At 57.3% G+C, this 7,777-nt stretch overlaps 1 protein-coding gene across 1 annotated transcript in view; it reads left to right on the top strand.

The window, feature by feature from the left end:
• The window catches only part of spg7 (SPG7 matrix AAA peptidase subunit, paraplegin), a 133,343-nt gene extending 125,566 nt beyond the window's left edge, over positions 1-7,777 (top strand). Inside the window, exon 19 of the transcript XR_011596368.1 lies at positions 7,629-7,777. The gene's annotated coding sequence lies outside the window, so the exon portion shown is untranslated. The remainder of the gene's footprint in view (positions 1-7,628) is intronic.

Here is a 7,777-nt window from a genome sequence, read left to right as displayed (position 1 = left end):
GGGGGGGGAGGAGAGAGAGGGGGGAGTCTGGGGAGGGGGGGAGGAGAGAGAGGGGGAGTCTGGGGGGAGGGAGGAGGAGAGAGAGGGGAGTCTGGGGGAGGGAGGAGGAGAGAGGGGGAGTCTGGGGAGGGGGGGAGGGAGAGAGAGGGGGAGTCTGGGGAGGGGGAGGAGGAGGGAGGGGGAGGGGGGAGGAGAGGAGGAGAGAGAGGGGGAGTCTGGGGGGGGAGGAGAGAGAGGGGGAGTCTGGGGAGGGGGGAGGAGAGAGAGGGGGAGTCTGGGGAGGAGAGAGAGGGGAGTCTGGGGAGGGGGGGAGGAGAGAGAGGGGGAGTCTGGGGAGGGGGGGAGGAGAGAGAGGGGGAGTCTGGGGAGGTAGGAGGAGAGAGAGGGGGAGTCTGGGGGAGGGAGGAGGAGAGAGAGAGGGGGAGTCTGGGGAGGGGGGAGGAGAGTGAGGGGGAGGGGGGGGAGGAGAGTGAGGGGGAGGGAGGGGGGGAGGAGAGTGAGGGGGGAGGAGAGGAGGGGGGGGGGGGAGGAGAGTGAGGGGGGAGGGGGGGGGGAGGAGAGAGAGGGTGAGTCTGGGGAGGGGGGGAGGAGAGAGAGGGGGGGAGGAGAGAGAGGGGGAGTCTGTGGAGGGGGGGAGGAGAGAGAGGGTTGCCTGGGGAGGGGGGAGGAGAGAGAGGGGGAGTCTGGGGAGGGGGGGAGGAGAGGGAGGGGGAGGGGGGGAGGAGAGGGAGGGGAGGGGGGGAGGAGAGAGAGGGGGAGTCTGGGGGGGAGGAGAGAGAGGGGGAGTCTGGGGAGGGGGGAGGAGGAGAGAGAGGGGGAGTCTGGGGAGGAGAGAGAGGGGGAGTCTGGGGAGGGGGGGAGGGGGGGGAGGAGAGAGAGGGGGAGTCTGGGGAGGGGGGAGGAGAGAGAGGGGGAGTCTGGGGAGGTAGGAGGAGAGAGAGGGGGAGTCTGGGGGAGGGAGGAGGAGAGAGAGAGGGGGAGTCTGGGGAGGGGGGAGGAGAGTGAGGGGGAGGGGGGGGAGGAGAGTGAGGGGGAGGGGGGGGAGGAGAGTGAGGGGGAGGGGGGGAGGAGAGAGTGGGGGAGTCTGGGGAGGGGGGGAGGAGAGAGAGAGGGGAGTCTGTGGAGGGGGGGAGGAGAGAGGGGGGGGAGTCTGGGGAGGGGGGAGGAGAGAGGGGGGAGTCTGGGGAGGGGGGAGGAGAGAGAGGGAGAGTCTGGGGAGGGGGGAGGAGAGAGAGGGGGAGTCTGGGGAGGGGGGGAGGAGGAGAGAGAGGGGGAGTCTGGGGAGGGGGAAGGGGGAGTCTGGGGAGGGGGGGAGGAGAGAGATGGGGAGTCTGGGGGGGGAGGAGAGAGGGGGGAGTCTGGGGGGGGGAGGAGAGAGAGGGGGAGTCTGGGGAGGAGGGAGGAGAGAGGGGGAGTCTGGGGAGGAGGGAGGAGAGAGGGGGAGTCTGGGGAGGTGGGGAGGAGAGAGATGGAGAGTCTGGGGGGGGGAGGAGAGAGATGGAGAGTCTGGGGGGGGGGAGGAGAGAGAGGGGGAGTCTGGGGAGGGGGGAGGAGAGAGGGGGAGTCTGGGGAGGGGGGAGGAGAGAGGGGGAGTCTGGGGAGGGGGGAGGAGAGAGAGGGGGAGTCTGGGGAGGGGGGGGAGGGGGGAGGAGAGAGTGGGGGAGTCTGGGGAGGGGGGGAGGAGGAGGAGAGAGAGGGGGAGTCTGGGGAGGGGGGGAGGAGGAGGAGAGAGAGGGGGAGTCTGGGGAGGGGGGGAGGAGGAGGAGAGAGAGGGGGAGTCTGGGGAGGGGGGGAGGAGGAGGAGAGAGAGGGGGAGTCTGGGGAGGGGGGAGGAGGGAGAGGAGTCTGGGGAGGGGGGGAGGAGGAGGAGAGAGAGGGGGAGTCTGGGGAGGGGGGGAGGAGAGAGATGGGGAGTCTGGGGGGGGAGGAGGAGAGGGGGGGAGTCTGGGGGGGGGGGGAGAGAGGGGGGAGTCTGGGGAGGGGGGAGGCGAGAGGGGGAGTCTGGGGAGGGGGGGAGGAGAGAGAGGGGGAGTCTGGGGAGGGGGAGGAGGGAGGAGGGGGAGGGGGGAGGAGAGGAGGAGAGAGAGGGGGAGCCTGGGGAGGGGGGGGAGGAGAGAGAGGGGGAGTCTAGAAAGGGGAAGTCTGGGGAGGGGGGGAGGAGAGAGAGGGGGAGTCTGGGGAGGGGGGAGTAGAGAGAGGGGGAGTCTGGGGAGGGGGGAGTAGAGAGAGGGGGAGTCTGGGGAGGGGCGGAGGAGAGAGTGGGGGAGTCTGGGGAGGGGGGGGAGGAGAGAGAGGGGGAGTCTGGGGAGGGGGGGAGGAGAGAGAGGGGGAGTCTGGGGAGGGGGGGAGGAGAGAGAGGGGGGGGGGAGGGGGAGGAGAGAGAGGGGGAGTCTGGGGGAGGGAGGAGGAGAGAGAGGGGGAGTCTGGGGGAGGGAGGAGGAGAGAGAGGGGGAGTCTGGGGGAGGGAGGAGGAGAGAGAGGGGGAGTCTGGGGAGGGAGGAGGAGAGAGAGGGGGAGTCTGGGGGAGGGAGGAGGAGAGAGAGGGGGAGTCTGGGGAGAGAGAGAGGAGGAGAGAGAGGGGGAGTCTGGGGAGGAGAGAGAGGGGGAGTCTGGGGAGGAGACTGAGGGGGAGTCTGGGGAGGAGACTGAGGGGGAGTCTGGGAGGAGACTGAGGGGAGGGGGGAGGAGACTGAGGGGGAGGGGGGAGGAGACTGAGGGGGAGGGGGGAGGAGAGAGAGGGGGAGGGGGGGGAGGAGAGAGAGGGTGAATCTGGGGAGGGGGGGGAGGAGAGAGAGGGTGAATCTGGGGAGGGGGGGAGGAGAGAGAGGGGGAGTCTGGGAGGGGGGAGAGAGAGGGGGAGTCTGGGGAGGAGGGAGAGGGGGAGTCTGGGGAGGGGGAGAGGAGAGAGAGGGGGAGTCTGGGGAGGGGGGAGGAGAGAGAGGGGGGGAGTCTGGGGAGGGGGGGGAGGAGAGAGAGAGGGGGGGAGTCTGGGGAGGGGGGAGGGAGAGAGAGGGGGGAGTCTGGGGAGGGGGGGAGGAGAGAGAGGGGGGAGTCTGGGGAGGGGGGAGGAGAGAGAGGGGGGGAGTCTGGGGAGGGGGGAGGAGAGAGAGGGGGGGAGTCTGGGGAGGGGGGGAGGAGAGAGAGGGGGGGAGTCTGGGGAGGGGGGCAGGAGAGAGAGGGGGGGAGTCTGGGGAGGGGGGGAGGAGAGAGAGGGGGGGAGTCTGGGGAGGGGGGGAGGAGAGAGAGGGGGGGAGTCTGGGGAGGGGGGGAGGAGAGAGAGGGGGGGAGTCTGGGGAGGGGGGGAGTAGAGAGAGGGTGTGTCTGGGGAGGGGGGGAGGAGAGAGAGGGTGTGTCTGGGGAGGGGGGGAGGAGAGAGAGGGTGTGACTGGGGAGGGGGGAGGAGAGAGAGGGGGTGTCTGGGGAGGGGGGGGAGGAGAGAGAGAGGGGGTGTCTGGGGAAGGGAGGAGGAGAGAGAGGGGGAGCCTGGGGAGGGGCGGGGGGGGGAGAGAGAGAGAGAGACCCTGGGGGGTGGGGAGAGAAAGAGAGAGACGGTGGGGGGGGGGGGGGGTGGTGGAGAAGAGAGAGAACCTGGGGATGGAAAAAAGAGACACCCTGGCGGGAGTGAGAGCCGGGGGGCGGGGGGGGGGTGGGGGAAGACAGAGTGTTGGTGGTGATGTTGAGAGAATCTGGGCGGGGAGAGATAGAGCTGAGTTGCAAACCCCTGAGCCTCCCGCTGAGCAGTTGCGGCGGGGGGAGGAGAGAGGGGTGCAAGGTAGAAGGAGAGCCTGGGGGCAGGAAGGGAGGGAGGGAGAGAGAGAGAGAGCTTGGTGGAGGAGAGGAAGAAAGCTTGGGGAGTGGGGAGAGAGAGAGCTTGGGGGGTTGGGAGGAGGGAGAGAGGGCGGGTTGGGGGGTGGCGGGGGAAGAGAGAGAGAAAGAGAGAGAGCTTGCATGTGGGAGGGGGGGTAATATTTGTAGTGCACTCAGTGGACTACTGTGGCATTGCAGCCATTGCTGTTTACAACAATAAAGAGGGAGTCACCTGAGTGGCTCCCTGAAGTTATCAGCCATTTTAAAGCCTGTGTGTTTGTGATGTTGTACCGAAAACATACATTGGCGACGTAGGATAAGGTAATCAGATAACCGAGCTGAAATTTTTTAGGTGAATGATTCAGCCAACCAATAGAGCAACTTTGAGGGCTTCTGTGTTTTGATTAACAGCTAAAAATCCAAGATAAATTACAAGTACACTTGACTGAACTGTCAGAGTCCAGATTTGGCTACAGTATTAGATCCACTGAATGAACTATTGAAAAAACAGGTCCATTGGAAGTGGTCAGAAGAATGCAACACAGCATTCAAGGAGTTAAAGGCCAGTTGGTTGAGAGCACCATGTTAGTTCACTATGACTAATCTAAGGAGATCAAGCTAGTATGTGACGCCTCTCCGTATGGAATTGGGGCAGTGATCTCTCATAGACTACATAGTGGGGAGGAGAGACCAATTGCTTTTGCTTCACGCACTCTCGGTGCCAGTGAGCATAATTATGCGCAAATTGAAAGGGAGGCTTTGGCATTAATTTTTGAGGTCAAGAAACGTCGAAACATAGACAATAGGTGCAGGAGTAGACCATTCGGCCCTTCGAGCCTGCACCGCCATTCAATAAGATCATGGCTGATCATTCCCTCAGTACCCCTTTCCTGCTTTCTCTCCATACCCCTTGATCCCCTTAGCCGTAAGGGCCATATCTAACACCCTCTTGAATACATCCAATGAACTGGCATCAACAACTCTTTGCGGCAGGGAATTCCACAGGTTAACAACTCTCTGAGTGAAGATGTTTCTCCTCATCTCAGTCCTAAATGGCCTACCCCTTATCCTAAGACTATGTCCCCTGGTACTGGACCTCCCCAATATCGGGAACACTCTTCCCGCATCTAACCTGTCCAGTCCCGTCAGAATCTTAGACGTTTCTATGAGATCCCCTCTCATCCTTCTAAACTCCAGTGAATAAAGGCCCAGTTGATCCAGTCTCTCCTCATATGACAGTCCAGCCATCCCTGGAATTAGTCTGGTGAACTTTCGCTGCACTCCCTCAATAGCAAGAACGTCCTTCCTCAGATTAGGAGACCAGAACTGAACACAATATTCCAGGCAAGGACTCACTAAGGCCCTGTACAACTGCAGTAAGACCTCCCTGCTCCTAAACTCAAATTTGCCTTCTTCACCGCCTGTTGTACCTGCATGCCAACCTTCAATGACTGATGAACCATGACACCCAGGTCTCGTTGCACCTCCCCTTTTCCTAATCTGCCGCCATTCAGATAATATTCTGCCTTTGTGTTTTTGCCCCCAAAATGGATAACCTCACATTTATCCACATTATACTGCATCTGCCATGCATTTGCCCATTCACCTAACCTGTCCAAGTCACCCTGCAGCCTCTTAGCGTCCCCCTCACAGCTCACACCACCACCCAGTTTAGTGTCATCTGCAAACTTGTAGATATTACACTCAATTCCTTCATCCAAATCGTTAATGTATACTGTAAAGAGCTGGGGTCCCAGCACTGAGCCCTGCGGTCCCAGCACTGAGCCCTGCGGCACTCCACTAGTCACTGCCTGCCATTCTGAAAAGGACCTGTTTATCTCGACTCTCTGCTTCCTGTCTGCCAACCAGTTCTCTATCCACGTCAGTACATTAACCCCAGTACCATGCACTTTGACTTTGCACACCAATCTCTTGTGCGGGACCATGTCAAAAGCCTTTTGAAATTCCAAATACACCACATCCACTAGTTCTCCCTTGTTCACTCTACTAGTTACAGCCTCAAAAAATTCCAGAAGATTTGTCAAGCATGATTTCTCTTTCATAAATCCATGCTGACTTGGACCAATCCTGTCACTGCTTTCCAAATGCGTTGCTATTTCATCCTTAATGATTGATTTCAACATTTTCCCCACTACTGATGTCAGGCTAACCGGTCTATATTTATCTGTTTTCTCTCTCCCTCCTTTTTTAAAAAGTGGTGTTACATTAGCTACCCTCCAGTCCATAGGAACTGATCCAGAGTTAATAGACTGTTGGAAAATGATCACCAATGCATCCACTATTTCTAGGGCCACTTTCTTAAGTACTCTAGGATGCAAACTATCAGGCCCCGGGGATTTATTGGCCTTCAATTCCATCAATTTCCCGAACACAATTTCCCGCCTAATAAGGATATCCCTCAGTTCCTCCTTATCACTAGACCCCCTGTCCCCTAGTACATTCGGAAGGTTATTCGTGTCCTCCTTCGTGAAGACAGAACTGAAGTATTTGTTCAATTGGTCTGCCATTTCTTTGTTCCCCATTATAAATTCACCTGAATCCGACTGCAAGGGACCTACATTTGTCTTCACTAATCTTTTTCTCTTCATATATTTATAGAAGCTTTTGCAGTCAGTTTTTATGTTCTCTGCAAGCTTCCTCTCGTACTCTATTTTCCCCCTCTTAATTAAACATTTAGTCCTCCTCTGTTGAATTCTAAATTTCTCCCAGTCCTCAGGTTTGTTACTTTTTCTAGCCAATTTATATGCCTCTTCCTTGGTTTTAACACAATCCTTAATTTCTCTTAGCCACGGTTGAGCCACCTTCCCCATTTTATTTTTACTCCAGACAGGGATGTACAATTGCTGAAGTTCATCCATATGATCTTTAAATGTTTGCCATTGCTTATCCACCGTCAACCCTTTAAGTATTCTTTGCCAGTCTATTCTAGTCAATTCACGCCTCATACTGTCGAAGTTACCTTTCCTTAAGTTCAGGACCCTAGTTTCCGAATTAACTGTGTCACTCTCCATCTTAATAAAGAATTCTACCATGTTATGGTCACTCTTCCCCAAGGGGCCTCGCACAACAAGATTGCTAATTAGTCTCTTCTCATTACACATCACCCAGTCTAGGATGGTCAGCTCTCTAGTTGGTTCCTCGACATATTGGTCTAGAAAACCATCCCTAATACACTCCAGGAAATCCAGGCATTACTACCAGTTTGGTTAGCCCAATCAATATGTAGATTAAAGTCGCCCATGATAACTGCTGTACCTTTATTGCACGCATCCCTTATTTCGTGTTTGATGCTGTCCCCAACCTCACTACTACTGTTTGGTGGTCTGTACACAACTCCCACTAGCGTTTTCTGTCCTTTGGTATTCCGCAGCTCCACCCATACCAATTCCACATCATCTAGGCTAATGTCCCTCCTTACTATTGCATTAAATTCCTCTTTAACCAGCAACGCCACCCTGCCTCCTTATTCTCTCTACCTATCCTTCCTAAATGTTGAATACCCCTGGATGTTGAGTTCCCAGCCTTGGTCACCCTGGAGCCATGTCTCCGTGATGCCAATTACATCATATCCGTTAACTGCTATCTGCGCAATTAATTCGTCCATTTATTCCGAATACTCCTCGCATTGAGGCACAGAGCCTTCAGGCTTGTCTTTTTAACACACTTTGCCCCTTTAGAATTTTGCTGTAACGTGGCCCTTTTTGTTTTTGCCTTGGGTTTCTTTGCCCTCCACTTTTACTATTCTCTTTTCTATTTTTTGCTTCTGCCTCTATTTTATTTCCCTTTGTCTCCCTGCGTAGGTTCCCAGGAAGTTCCATAAATACTTGTATGGTCTTATGTTTACCATCATTACGGACCATAAGCCCCTGCCAGCAATCCTCCATCCAAACATACATTGATGAACTACAAGTCATAGCTGGAGATTGGTAGAGCAACCGAACGTGACCCA

Source organism: Pristiophorus japonicus, chromosome 13 (genome assembly GCF_044704955.1).
Source record: "Pristiophorus japonicus isolate sPriJap1 chromosome 13, sPriJap1.hap1, whole genome shotgun sequence".
In the NCBI taxonomy this organism is placed as follows: Eukaryota; Metazoa; Chordata; class Chondrichthyes; family Pristiophoridae; genus Pristiophorus; species Pristiophorus japonicus.
The sequence above is the reverse complement of the archived record's forward strand: the minus strand, read 5'-3'. Positions and strand labels throughout refer to the sequence as shown.